The 15,517-nt window shown below is 35.8% G+C and overlaps 1 protein-coding gene and 1 pseudogene across 1 annotated transcript in view; one reads left to right on the top strand and one right to left on the bottom strand.

The window, feature by feature from the left end:
• Nucleotides 1–15,517, bottom strand: part of TAF3 (TATA-box binding protein associated factor 3) — a 168,669-nt gene that overhangs the window by 137,348 nt on the left and 15,804 nt on the right. The gene's annotated exons all lie outside the window — the stretch shown is intronic.
• On the top strand, nt 1,962–2,815 carry LOC119244670 (60S ribosomal protein L6-like; annotated as a pseudogene).

Raw genomic sequence — 15,517 nt, 5'->3', positions numbered from 1 at the left:
TGATTTTCCAGATATTACCACTCCAGTCAGCTGAGTCTGCTGTGTCCAATCCACAGTGCTTCTGTTCCACCCTCTGTTGGATCCAGAATTTTGCCACTCAGTGGCACCAAACCAGGGAGGCAATCTGTACATCTGTTTGCTTCTTAAACAGATTTTAACCATTTCTCTCCCTCACTTCCAGAAGAAATTGGTGCCACGAAAGCCTGGGCCTGTTGGGATTCTACGGTGAAGATACAGTTGAGTCTTGGGTTTCTATGTTGGTGGTTTAGATTTTGTTCTATCAGGGTGTGCTAAATTTGTAAAGGACAACTGACACTTAACTGTTCCTATTTCAAAAAATCATGTTACCATTGCCTTCTCCCCTATTCTCTTTATTCTTCTAGATTCTTGTTCTTAACAAGTACCACAACAACTAAAATGCCTTTATTGTTGCTTTTGCAGAGTACAGAGGATGCAAAGTGGATATATAGATTTAATTATCCATCTTTTATCAGAAGTCAAAAGTGTATTATAATAAAACACTACTTTCACTGCCTGATTCTGCTGCTCAAGGAACTGTAATGGGGGCCTCCCTTGTGGCGCAGGCAAGGTTGAGCACAGCGCTGTGAAGCTGTCCGCAGCCTCTGCAGTGCCGGTTCGATCCCCGCCGGCCTCGGAGCAACCCACATGGCAAGCAGACCTCTCCTGTCTCAGCCCGCTGCTCCCCTCAGCAGTGTATTTTGTCAGTCTGCCTGTTCTGTTCCCACCTCTGTCTCTGGTGAATCCTCTCACCCTCCCGCGCATCTTGCCTATACCCCAGTTCTTGTATAAATAAAATAAATCTTAAAAAAAAAAAAGAAACTGTAATGGTTCACACCGATAATTAAAATTTTCAAACTGGCTTCCATGATGTGGAGCTACATTTATTTTTCTTTTTATATTCCAGGAAGCCTGCTTGTGTGCTTATGTGCGTGCGCGCATGCACACGCACACACCCACACACACACACTGATAATACATGCCCCCAATGAAATTAGGCATTTCCAAGTATGAAATATTGTTGTCAAAATAAATCTGACACTATTCAAGCTTTTAGATCTAACTACCTATTTACAGGATATACAGAGGACCAAGTAAAATAAGCAAAATTAGGATATCACAAGAAAAATTCAGACTGAAAAAATCTACAGGACAAACAATACAATTTCTTTAACAAATACGCAAATACAAAAGGGAAGTGGAAGGAAAGTGGGGGGGGCAAAGTTAGGGGGAAGGAGAGAGAGAGAGAGCACTAGGGCAAGCGAGCAACAGAGAAATCTCAAAATCACAATGTGTTATTTAGATCCTAAGTCAAACAAACAATAAATAATAAAGCAGGAAACATTTATGGTACTTAACATAGTAAAACGTTTGAAAAAAGACTGGTTATTTGGCATTAAAATTATTATTAATTTGAGGTTATGATAATACTAACATAGCAGTGATAAAAACAGTTCTTATCTTTTAGAGATAGATACTTAAACTTTTACTGGTAAAATAATATGATATCAAGGATTTTCTTCAAAATAATCTGAAACAGGGAGAAATAAATGCAAGTATAGATGATATCAGATTGGTCACAAATAGGTATGGTAGAAGTTGGGTGATGGATATATGTAACTTATTCTAATCTATTTACTTTTGTGTGTTTAAATTTTTTCTATATTAAAAATATTTCTAAATATTAAAACAATGAAGTCCTTTCACTGGAAAGCCTTCTGTGATGATTCCTTATGGTGTTCCCTCTCTCCAAATCCCAGGTCCTGCAATCATTATTCTTTTCCAGTAACACTGACTCCAAGTCAAACACACCAGTCATGTGCCCTTTTTGGGCTTTGTACTATTGATAGATTCTTTTCTGCTGGAAGGGTTCTTTCTCCAGCTGTCTTACATGGCTCTCTGCCTCACCTCCTTGAAATCTTTTGTCAGTCCCATCTTGCAAAATGGCAGGTGAAAAAGCTGAGAAGGGAGTTAGTTATTAGAGAGAAGAAACCAGAAGCCAAGAAGGCTGATGCTTGTGGTAAGTTTAAGAAGATCAAGGCCAAGAGAGGAAGGGGAAGCCCCACTGCTGCTGAAACCCTGTCCTAGTGAGAGGAACTGGCAGATATTCCTGATCTGATATGAACTCCAGAAAGGCCATGAACAAGAGGAAGTATTTAGCAGCTAAATCCAAGATTGATAAGAAAAAGGAGAAGTTTCTTGCTACTGTCACAAAACCAGCTGGTGACAAGAATGGTGGCACCAGAGTGGTTAAACTTTGCAAAATGCCTAGATATCATCTACCAAAGATGAACCTCGAAAGCTGTTAAGCCACCGCAAAAATCCTTCAGTAAGCATGTGAGAAAACTGTGAAATAGCATCACTCCTGGATTTATTCGAATTGCTCTAATAGGGCATCACAGAGGCAAGAGGGTGGTTTTCTTGGAATAGCGAGGCAATGACCTGCTACTTGTGACCAGAAACCTGTCCCTCAATCAAGTTCCCCTGTGTACAACACACCAGAAATTTGTCATCACCATCTCCACCAAAATTGTGATCAGTGGTGTAAAGATCCCAAATCATCTCAGTAATGCTAACTTCAAGAAGAAGCTGTGTAGGCCATGACACCAGAAAGGTAAGATCTTCAACACAGAACGAAAAATAGGAAATGACAGAGCAGCACAAGGCTGATCAAAAAGCTGTGGACTTGGCAAACTCTGCCAAAAATCAAAGCTGTTCCTCAGCTCCTGGGCTACCTCTGCTGTGTGTTTGCTCTCACCAATGGCATTCACCCTCACAAATTGGTGTTCTAAACATCCTACAAAGAATATAATTAAATAATGAAAAAAAATCATTGGCGAAATGCCCCTTTCTCAATAATATTTACTGAACTACCATAGTTTTAAATGCAACATTCTTCTTAACCTCCTTGCACTTCATTTATCATTATAATGCTGTTTTCTTCTCATAGTAATTATTCCCTTCCAAAAATACACTTTTCTTAATATTATGTTGATTATCTCTTGTCTTATTCCCCCCACTAACATGTAAATTCCACAAGGGAAGTGATTTTTGTCTGTTTTGTTCATCTAGGTATTTAATGCTATCTTCTTCTCATAGTATTTATTCCTTCCAAAAATACCATACAATTTTTTTCTTATTATTTATATTATTTCCTATCTTATTCTCCCCACTAACATTCCCCCTACTAACAATCCCCTCACTAACTCCACAAGAGCAGTGATTTTTGTCTGTTTTTTTCACCTATGTATTTCCTTGCTCACAATAGTGCTTGGCAAACACAGAAATTAATGAGTATGAGCTGAATGAACTGAATAAAAGAATAAGCACCATAACACAATGTATATAAAGTACCATGAGAACATATAAGTACAAATAACAGTACAATAAACTTTAGAGCTTGGGAGAACTGGAAAATAAATCTAAAGCCCTAAAGTTTAACTTCTATCTCTTAAATACTAAGATATGTATTGCAAGGCCAACATTTTAAACAGTATCCATTTTTAATTTTAAACTTACATATGGTATGGATTTTGCCTCCCACATAAGGCTTCCCCAAATTGAGAACATGAGTTATCCTATCAATTCCAAAAAAAAATTAATGTTCTCATTCATTAGAGCAACACAGTGAAAAGAATAGTATGTCAAGTATGCTTCTTAATTAAAACACAGTAAAAGATTGATGCTAAAGTACCATCATTGAGAATAGAAAATAACATTTAGCTTCACTGTTATTGGCTGAATAATTTATCCTGGCCCAGAGAGATGGTTTATCAGGAAATGAGGATCCATATGTTAAGCAAATCCTGTAATCTATCCCTCATTGGGTCCCATCCATTTCTAATATTCCCGTTGTAGAACATTCCAAAGATTTCATGAACCTCTACAACACCAATACTAATTTTAGTACGTGTCAAATTAGGGAAATACTTACTAACAGAAAGTTATGAACCAGGTAATATAAAGTGAATCTACACAACAACTGTATATACATTTAAAATAGTTACATATGCATATATGCATGTGTGTGTATTTTTGACTTAGCCTACAATGCTTTAAGCAATATAAATTCACATATCCCATGCCTTCCCTAAAGTGCAATATCTACAGGATGAAACCACTAGCATAACAAATCCAAAGTCTTCCTTACAGTTTTCTGAACCTTATAAATGGTAATAGCACTTAAAGTAACAGAAATGAAACATAAAACAATTCAGTAATTAAAAAACAAACTAGTTCTTTGGTGTCAAATTGCTCAGATTCAAATCCTGGATCACCCAATACTTGAATGTGATCATAGAAGTAATTTATCAACCCTATTCCTCACTTTGCTTGTCTACAAAATGAAGACTGTAACAGAACTTAATTCGGAGGATTATTATGAGGATTAAATGAGTTAATACATATAGAACCCTTAGATAGTGTGTGGATACCTCAGGGTATCTAAGTGTTGTTTACTAAGTTTCATAAAATTCAGTCTCTTGTCCTTCACCCCATGTGTTATTTCTTTTTGTTATTAAAGTTTAGGAAGAAAAAAATTAAAATAGAAAGTCTCAACAACAACAAACCCTGTCAATGTTGGAATTCAGTCAATTTGTGTGGAATCCAATACACACAAAAAGAAAAAAACAACACTGCCAGGAAAGACATAACCTTCGTTACACTATAAACATATGTTTGTTGCTAGGTTCTACTGCCACAATAGGTTAAATACTATTATGGCAAGAGCCACAATTACTTAGTAATAATATAAAAACTTATGACATAGCTATATAGATTTGTAAAGGTACAGAATTTTAAGCCATTCATTTTCTTTTCCCAAAACACTATACTTAATACCACAGAGGTAGTTCTAGCTATGCCTTCCCAACAAAGCCAGCTTTAATAAAAATGAATGCAGTAACAACTTCATTTGAAGTTGGACTTTAAGAAATCCTTTAAATGCAAAACTAAGTGTATCCCTGTTTCATATTTAACTTGCAATAGGATATCCAGCACCTCCCAAGGGAGTTGGAAAGGTTTGTTAGCTGATGACGAGATGCCTGCTGAGATGGGCTCCACATTCAGGTAATACTCAATTGGAGACAAAATCTTCTGACCTACATCACAATCTCCTTTAAAGTTAATCTGAACACACTGTACATGAAAGGAAATGAAAAGTGAGTATTTCTCCTTTACCATGGCACTGGGACTTCCTGAGTTTTTCTTCATTTGCTGTTTGGTCCGGCACTACTATTTCCTTCTATTCCCAATTGTGTCTGTCAGACATAATTAGGACTACACACTAAAAAAGGAGTGTTAAAATGTAATAATGCCATTAAGTCTGACAAATATTTTTTTACTTTAACCCCCAGTATGTCAGGAAAGATAGTCATTACCATTTGATATTGGGGTCCACTAGAACCCATTTTTAAGTCATTTTGTAAATAATCTACAGAAAGATGAATAAAAGGATAGTAAAAGCAACTATGAGAATTTGCAATAAGAATTAAAATACAGTAAAGCCTCTGTGTCATGTAAATCTTGGTGTACAACAAAGAAAATACGAAAAAATAGTGTAACGTATGCTTTTAGTAAAATATGATGATCTTGGCTCTTACTACAACAATATTATTGATGATGAAGTCCTTCCTGCTGAGTGACTAACTGGATGAGAACATGTTTTTTTATTTGTCCTGAGAAATAATGCTTAGCTGTCAATTTTGAGTTAATGCAAATTCACCTACGATGTTGTCATCTGAAGACGCAGAGTTTGTGATTTCATTTATATGCTTAATTTTGTCATCATGATGATCATCACCAGAAATGATGCTCTTTCCATTTATTTTTTTGATTTATTTAATCACTGTGAACATGTCAGGTTTTTCTTTTCCATTATAAGTGAAAAGTGAAAAACTCTGACATTTTCAACTATGTTCAATGAAATCTACAAATAGACTAAAACAATGGTGTTTTCAGTCTTCTTTAATATATTCTTGAAATAAAATATAAAACTCTGATCCCACAATTAGATAAATGAAGGATGACAATTCATTTTCATATTGGATCATCCTTATCTAGGTGATATCATTATTCTTCCACTTTAGTCTTTTTTATAAGCATAGTTGGAAATAATTGATGAGTAAAGATGAGTCATCATAAAGTAATTATGGTAAATAACAAAATGTGTCAAGATCGGAAAATATGATGTATAAGATCCCTCCCTTAATATAACTTAGATTTATAAAACAGTTCAGTGGACCCATGGAAACAGTAAGACAGAATGAGCTTCATTCAATTCAAAAAAATAAATTTTTTCTTTGTACTTTTGAAGTCTCTTAGAAAGACTAAAAATTATGGAATGCCATTTCTTTCAAATAGTAAGAACTGGGCTAAGAACCCAACTTTTAAATTATGTTAAATGTTACTATCAGAAGTAGTAAAAATAAAAAATACAAATAAAATCATCTTAAATTAGAAAGATTTTTTCAACGTAAGATGAAATAAAAGGGGTGTTATATATTACAGTGGTAATATAAATGCTTTAAAGGAATTTTTTATAAAAAATTAATGCTTCATAATCTGTAACACAATCAAAATTTTCAAACTTAATCATAAGAAATAATCTGAATATTGAGAAAACCGTATGAGTAAAAGCATTTACTGCAGTTGTATTTGTGTAAGTTAAAAATTAAAAGAGGTCAACATCTTTAAGGGATAGCCTACATTTGGTCATTTAAAATAATGGTTAGAAAGACTATATAGCAACAGGGAATAGTATTCTTATCCTTGTTTCAAACAAAACCTCTCAATCTTCATTCTATAGCTGAATAGCTAACTGCTATGAGGCACATAGTTATTCACTAAGTATTTCAAATAATGTTATCTAACAAATTTAACACCCTATCCAACAATATGTCTAAATATATATACCCTACCATAACTAACAGAACCACACAAACCAAATCACTTCAATGCATTTTCTATATATCCTGTTTGTTCCTATACCTACCACTGTCTACCAAACAGAACTTATTTATTGGCTAGCATATAGTATGTGTATTAATTAAATGAAAATACAGTGTATGAAATTATATACGATAACTATGTTAAAACAAGCATGTGTACACACACACACAGAGAGTTGGCATTTTATTTCATGATATTAATAGTTATGTTCCAGTAAAAGTTTTCATTTTTGTTCCCAAATTTCAATTAAAAAATTTAAAAGAAAATGTGTTTAATCAAAATGTGCTTAATCTAAGTTTGAAAAAAACATACACGTTGAAATTTAATTCCAGTGAGACTGTTAGGATATTGATATAATCATTACATTGGTACATCATTATAACATGGTAAAGTGATACAATTCTTTCAGAAAGCAACATATAATACATGTCAAAGATCATATATGTGTTTTATACCTTTGACTTAAAATCTCCTACCCTGGGAATTTGTCATAAAGAAATAATATAAAAGAAAAATATGCACAAAAATACTTGATGCAACATATATTTAAAAACATCAAAAGTGTCTAAAAACAAGAGAATGGCTAAGTAAATTACAGTACATTCCTTAAAAAATAGTAAGCTTAGGGCCTCCCTGGTGGCACAAGGGGTTAAGGCTCAGCACTATGAAGCTATCAGCAGCCACTGCAGCACAAGTTCGATCCCTAGCCAGGGAACTACACACATGGCGCAGCAGACCTCTCCTGTCTCATCAGCTGCTCCCCTCAGCAGTGTATTTCAGTCCATCTGCCTGTTCTGCTCCCCTCTCTGTCTCTGGTAAATCCTCTCACCACCTCATACCTCTGGCCTACACCCTAGCTCTTGTATGCAAAAAATCTTTAAAAAAAAAATAGTAAATCCAGGAATCTAGAAAACTTAAATAAGGGACCAGGAAAATGAATAACTATAAGAAAGTGAAAATCAAAATCAACAAAAAACTATGAACCAGAGACACTTTTTGGGGGGTGGGGGGCGGGAGGGGAGGGATTGGGGTCAGAATGGGGCGTTTGCAATTGTATGGGGGAATATAAAAATAAAATTTATTATTTAAAAAAAAAAAAATAGTAAATCTTTAAAAAAAAAAAAATAGTAAATTTGGGCTTCCCTGGTGGCACAAGGGGTTAAGCATCACACTATGAAACAAGCCACAGCCTCTGCAGCACGAGTTCCATCCCCGGCCTGCCAGGGAGCAATCCACATGGCGCAGCTGACCTCTCCTATTTCACCCGCTGCTCCCCTCAGCAGTGTATTTCAGTCAGTCTGCCTGTTCTGTTGTCCACTCTGTCTCTGGTGAATCCTGTCACCACCTGCATCTCTGGCCTGTACTCTAGCTCTTGTATGCATAAATAAATAAATCTTTTAAAAAAACAGTAAATTTAAAATACTTAGGAACAACGAAAACACAACAAAAATTAAGTTAAAAAAGCAGAATAAAAGTAATGTTGGATAAAAAGTATGAAAGAAAACTGTACTATGTCAACACACTACATACTCTCTTCATAAATTAAAAAAGGGATGGGGGGCCTCCCTGGTGGCGCAAGGGGTTAAGCACCACACTATGAAGCAATCCGCAGCTTCTGCAGCAGTTAGATCCCCAGCAGACCAGGGAGCTACCCACATGGCGCAGCAGTCCTCTACTGACTCACCCACTGCTCCCTTCAGCAGTGTATTTCAATCAGTCTGCCTGCTCTGTTCCCCACTGCCTCTGGTGAATCCTCTCACTCCCCCAATCTCTAGCCTGTACCCCATCTCTTGTATGCATAAATAAATAAACCTTTGAAAAAAAATTTAATAAGGGATGGGCACACTAAAAATAGGAAAAGTTATGTTAGAATGAGGAAAATGTTTTCATTTTTTTGAGTGTATTCAAATGAGACTTTGAAGACAATATTCAAAAATTAAAATAGGGAAGGGAAGATGGATACAATGGGGTAATAATTTCAAAATTTTCAAAAGAAAACCTAGAGTTTCAGAAAGGTTAACATAAGGCCTTTGATAAATGATATAATGAATTCTGTTCTAGATATAAAAGTTTCCTTAAGGAAAATAAATATTAAATATATTCATGTAACTGCTCTAACAATGTTCCACAGAAGCTAAATTATTAACAAAAGTGTTATTATTCTTTTTAAAACAAGTCATTAATGGTTTAAGTTTCATGCTTTTTTTTAAGCCCTTGGAAACATTTTTGGCATTTAATTGGATATTTATTAACACTAACAGAAAAGGAAAGAGTGCCACCTACTGAACTGCAATCACTTTCACATTAAAAAAGAAATCAATTTTCTTTAGAGTGTAGAATTTAAACCCTCCAGCAAGAATATAATAGGTGATAATTAAATAACACTGATTAGCAGAGTATATTGAAATATTGCATTCTACTACATAACACTTGATATAAATGAACCATAAATTTAAACCAAGTCTGATTACATGAGAAAAAAAAATAATTAATGAGCATTACTGGTGAACACGGCAATGTATTAGTACAAAACATCAACAGTTAATCAACAGTGTAACATAACATCTAAATGCTCACACAGAGGGGAGGGGAGGGGGTAAGTATTGCTTTTTTCCTGTGGTAAAATTAGATGTAAATAACTACATTTTCCTAATATCATTTACCTAAAATAAAAATTCTCATGTCTAAGGGTTAGGAAAACTTATTAAAAGTTACTAAAGGTGATCAGCAAAACTAGTCTATCACCAAAAAAATAGAAGAGGTAGAAATTTAAAAGATAATTGTAAAGATCTGGCTAATACATTTTGCATTATTCATGTGTATTCATACTTTTATTTCACTCAAAGCTAATCAATGTTGTAACATTTTAGTTATGTTATGGCCTTCAAGGTGTGTGAGTCAATGAAGGTGTACCAGCTAGAAAAGCTGTCTGTCTGGAAAGCAGGGCAGTACCTCACTTTACTAGAATGCAGGAAAACCCCCTAGTAACTGCAAACTGAGTCCTACTGTGTGCCACAGCACTGTGTCAGCATTCCCACATTAGAAAGAATTAGAGAGACAATACACATTATGACAAATGTGTATATTTACTATACTCCAACTTATTTTTCAGAATATAATAGTATGACATCCATTATACTTGGTGCTTAGATTTTTCGGGAACAAGTTGTAATCATGGGCCTGCTCTCTGAAGGCCTTATCAAAGACCTGTAATAACTGATAACATTTATCTCATTCAGTTATAACAGCAATACCATAGACACCATCATTTCCATTTTATAAGAGCGGAAACCAGAGTTGGGAGAAGAAAGACTAGGCACACTATATCCAGGGGCAAAAAATGTTTAAGGAGGGGGGAGCTTTAAATTATGAAACTTCAATGAAATACCAAGTTAATACATTTTTGTTAATCAAGGATCACATGACTGAAGTGAACAGCAGCCATAATTGTACAAATTTCATATATACCTTCAAGCCCTAAACTAATACACTAACGGTTAATGTTTAATCTTTTATAACAAAACTAATGTTAGGTGTTCTCTAGCAATTTCTGTTCTAAGAACGTCTATTCAGCATCCCGCAACAGGCAGGATCATTTTTAAATATATTCTCTACACTCTGAGGACACTGAAATGAGAGTCTCTGCACCCCCAATATGGAACACAGTGCCTGGCACAGAGTGCACTCTCTATTAGCAGTAACAGAAACAACAGTAAGTAAACCTGGTCTTCTTTAAAGTGCCTGTATCTGCTGTCTTTAACAAGCAACAAAGCCTGCATGTGTCCTAGGTTCTTGACAGATTATATAAACTTGAACTCTACCTGACTCCTTTTTAAAAGGATAAATAAAGTTATGCTGGAGCACTGCTGAGAGATATGAAGTACAATCTAAAATTTAACTCTGGATCAGGTCGGTTTGTTTTAAGATCAGGGTATTTAGATTATCGATGTAGAATCCCAAGCTTGAAACCTTTGCTCCTTTCTCGATTCTGTTTTTTTTTTTTGGATTTTACTGGCATTTTTTTTTATATTTTATTTTGTTTCATATAATTCTTACATCATTTTTCATTTTTGCACAATGTATGCATTTTCATTTTGGTTATATTCTATTCTATTCCTACAATTTCTCTATTGACAAATCCTGTCTATTCAACATCTCTCAAACCTGGTCATTCTTCCCCGACCTTCAGCACAGCCAAACTCAGGCCCTCGATGCCTGCAACAAGTCCTCTCAAGACACTCTTCCAATGGTTGTCTTGAGTCCATCCTCTTTACCTGGAGAATTTGCTAATCTAATCATTTTTAAACCCACTACTTATAAAATATTCACGAATTCCTTCACTCCTTATAGGATAATAATCCAAATTATAAATTAAATTCATATATAAATATTAGTCTAATTTTTCTTTTTCCATATAGAACAGAAGTTCTAGGAAGCCAAAGAAGGCTCTTATTTTTTGGTTCACCGCTGTATCCACAAAAAGCAGTGTGCCTGCATACGGCAGGGTCTCCATAGCTACTTGTTGAATGAATGAAAAAATGGTATGAATTTCCCTTTAGCATCAAGGACACAAAATCATTATATAGTGAAGTATATAACGAGGCAAACTTGATATTATTTCATTCAAAATAGGAAAACTCTATGTAGGTAGAGCAGGTAACTAGTTAAATAAAACAATTATTGTACTGACCCAGATAAGACTCAAATTCAAGAAAGCAAAACAGAATAAATTCTAACTTACAACATTACAACAAAACCACTAACTTTGGGGTCTTAAAAAGAGTCAGTCATGTGAGATCATTGTCCGACCCCTCCTTGACCTTCCTCCCTTTACACACACACACACACACACACACACACACACACACACACACACGATAAGGGAAATGAGGAAAATTTTACAGAAATATACTGTGGATAACAGAAATGTTCAACTTCTAGAAAGTTTTTTTTTAAACCTACAACATGGATTCTTTTTTTTTTATTAAAGATTTATTTATTTCTTTATACAAGCACTGGGTACAGTCAGAAGCGCGGGAGGGTGAGAGAATTCACCAGAGCCAGAGCGGGGAGCAGAGCAGGTAGGACAGAAGTACACCGCTGAGAGGAGTAGTGGGCAGCAGGAGAGGTCTGCCACTATGTGGGACCCTCCTCTGGTGACCCGGGAGCAGCCGGGGATCGAACCGGCGCTGCAGATCAGCTTCACAACCCAGCGCTCAACCGCTGCACCACTGGGGAGACCCTAGAAAGTTCTTAATTTGAGAAAAAAATCTTTTTTTTTCTGTTCTAGATGTCTGGAGTGGAGACACAGACAAAGCTGGTGCTGATAGTAACAATAAGCAGTAAAATAACAAAACACTCAGCTTTTCTAAGGCATCTGACAGGATTACTTCATTGATTTAGACACTAGTTTATTATTACATAATTGAAGTGTGTTCTTATTTTTATAAAACCAGACATATTAAAGGAAGAAAATTAGTAGCAAAAAGAATTTTAACAAAGTCTGTTATAAATTTCAGTCTATCATATCTGGGCTGATATTTTTACTCTCTATTTTGTTTTTATTTATTTATTTATTTATTTTTTAATGCTCAGTGTTTTTTTTTTTTGTTAGTTTTTTTTTTTTTTAAGTTTTATTTATTTATTTATACAAGCACTTGGTACAGTCAGAAGTGCGGGAGGGTGAGAGAATTTACCAGAGCCAGAGTGGGGAGCAGAGCAGGCAGAAGGACCAAAGTACACTGCTGAGGGGAGCAGCGGGCGGCAGGAGAGGTCTATGCGCCATGTGGGACCCTCCTCCGGTGGCCGGGGAGCGGCCGGGGAGCAGCTGGGGAGCAGCCGGGGATCAAACCAGCGCTGCAGAGGCTGCGGGCAGCTTTGCAACCCAGCGCTCAACCGCTGCGCCACTAAGGAGGCCCTTTACTCTCTATTTTGAAATGCATATGCCTTCATTTAAAAATTAATTTTGCTGGTTTGAATACAAAGCAAGAGATAGGCTTTACACATATATTTAAAAAAACTGAATTTAAAATTCATGCTGTAGAAAAAAAATTCTAAGAAAAGTAGCCTCAGTAAAATAATCAAATATTATTAAAACACGATTTTAAAAAAGTTAACTGCAGTCAAGAAGAATGCAGAAAAAAGAAAAATAAAAACCTTTGACGATAAGCCCTTGTCGGTTTTTATACCTATACTCTAAAACCAGGGTAATAAAGGATGCAAAGAATACTGGACAAAGACTAAGAAATCTGGAACTTAACTATCATTTCTGTCACTTAGTACCTATGTTACTCTTGACAACATTCTGAACAAATTTCTCTAGTTACTTTCTCCCTGTCCTAAATTTACTTCTCAGGAAAAGGAACTTTAGATTTTGTGAGATAAAAGGTAGAATTGAGAATGAGATTAGTATTTAAAGAGGAAGAAAGAGAAGTATAAGTTCTGGAGACAAATAAAACCAATAATCATAACAAAATATATTAAGTATCATGGTAGAGATTTCTATTATATGGGTACAAAAAAAGAAACAAGGAGCAGGAAGGGAACTATAAGTCAGTCTCAGGCACATAGTTCCTTCTGGGAAACACAAGCAAGTTAATGATTCTGGAGATTAAAGTCTGAAGCAATAAGGGGAAGGAAATTAACATGTAAATAGGCAGAAGTCTCATCATGGAGGACCCTGTAGGTTTACACTGAGAAATTTGTGCTAACATCCTAGGCAAGTCACTGCATATCAACCCTTAATGCCATTTCAGCTGCAACCTTTCAGCTTAGATGCTGTAGGATAAGAAAAAGAAACAACACACTGCCTCCAGGCAACTGCCCTCAACACTCAGGATAAACTTTGCTGGACCCTTGCACTCCAGCCTGCAAGGTAATGGAGGGGAAAGGGGTCAACAGGGTTAAGGGAGCAGCAACCACATACTCATGGAGGGGCTAGGCACAAAGCTGGTTGGAATTTGGGGGCCAGCTAATAAAAGTGGAATGTACTATGGAATGTACTTACTTGTTTAACAATTTACTGTGGAAGATCAGAACGGAGTGATGGGGTGGTATATTAGAAATTTCTAGTAAACTAAATGAATAGAGTTGGTAATAGGAAATGAAAGATCAGAGGCAGAGGTCAAAGACAAAGCTCACATTTCTAGCTGGACTGACTATGACAGATGATAGAAGGGTATGAAGGAAAGATACTATGGACAGCCTTGAGGAAAGATACTATGGATAGCCTATGGGAAATGAGGCAACATTAACTTGAGGTGCCTATGGGAAATGAGGCAGTGGTGTACTGACAAACAGACATAAAGTCTGAAAGGTGTGGTATGGAGATACAGTTTAGGGATGCATCAGTACAGAGATGACAGCTGAAACCATGAGAGTAGGTAATATCGCACACTGTAAAGAAAAGCAGTAAGTCAAAGATACTAGTAGAGAGTGCCAACATTATAGTGATACAAGAATCTTGGAAGATGACTTCATGAAAAGCACAGAGAATGAATTACTCATGTAAGGAGAATTAAGAGAATACGATGTCACTAGAGAAATCATTACAAGGAATGAGCAACAGGAAAAAACAGCAAAAAAGGAGTTCCTGTGGAGAAAGTTACAGTGGTAGCAATACAGTTTTTGGATCTTCCTAAATTACTACATCAAACTAGAGCAGCCACCATAGGGAGGTCCCAAAGAATACCCATTGACACCAAAATACAAGAAAAGAATGAGGACTGATCAACAAGAACTACAAGACTGGTGTGATACCTACCTGTGCAGGGGCCTGTAGTGAGAATAATGGGGAGACTAGACCAAAAGAGAAGAACCTCAAAAGTCAACAGGTATTCACTGAAAGCCTGGTAGCCAATGTAAGAAGAGAAGCTAAAAGGTCAATCTTCTAGGACCTCCAGACAGATGGGAGAGTAAAAGGGCGCGGAGGCAAGAACTATTGGGGTTGAAGAGTGAAGTCTTTTGCATTTGACTCTCTGCTACTCTGCTCAGGTCGGAGCCCACTGAGAGGAAATTTGTTATAATTGGTATCACAACTGAGCAGAAGAGAGAAAGGAGAACTACCATTACAGAAAGAGAAGTTCCAAATAAAATTGGTATAGAAAATAGAGACAGAAAATCTAAGAAAGCAGGCTACCCTATGCTTGAACATTATACAATACAGAAGAGGGAGAACTACGAAGTTAGAAAGATGATCCTCAGCTTCCTTCTACGTATTCAGAAAAATGATATTCACATACACAGTCTCTATAAGAAAAAAATACCATCCCCATAGACAAAGTACACATGAAACACACACCCTAAAAACAGATGAAAATGATTACATTCCACAACAAAATGATCAAAAAGATATGAAAGAACATAAATCAAAATTAGAAAAACTCAGAAGTGAGGTGATACAACTCAAGAAAGCAGCTATACAGCTGATAATGTACAGATACTACAATCAGAAATTTAGGATGTGTCATAAAACAGCGGAAGAAAAAATGTTTTTGTTTACTTTCATGAATGAAAGTATCAATATTACTAGAATATGGCAAAATGAGTAATT

The sequence above is a fragment of the Talpa occidentalis genome, unplaced genomic scaffold (genome assembly GCF_014898055.3).
Source record: "Talpa occidentalis isolate TD23 unplaced genomic scaffold, MPIMG_talOcc4v2.1 talOcc4.14, whole genome shotgun sequence".
NCBI classification, from domain to species: domain Eukaryota; kingdom Metazoa; phylum Chordata; class Mammalia; order Eulipotyphla; family Talpidae; genus Talpa; species Talpa occidentalis.
Note: the sequence above shows the minus strand (reverse complement) of the source record. Positions and strands in the feature narration are given on the sequence as shown.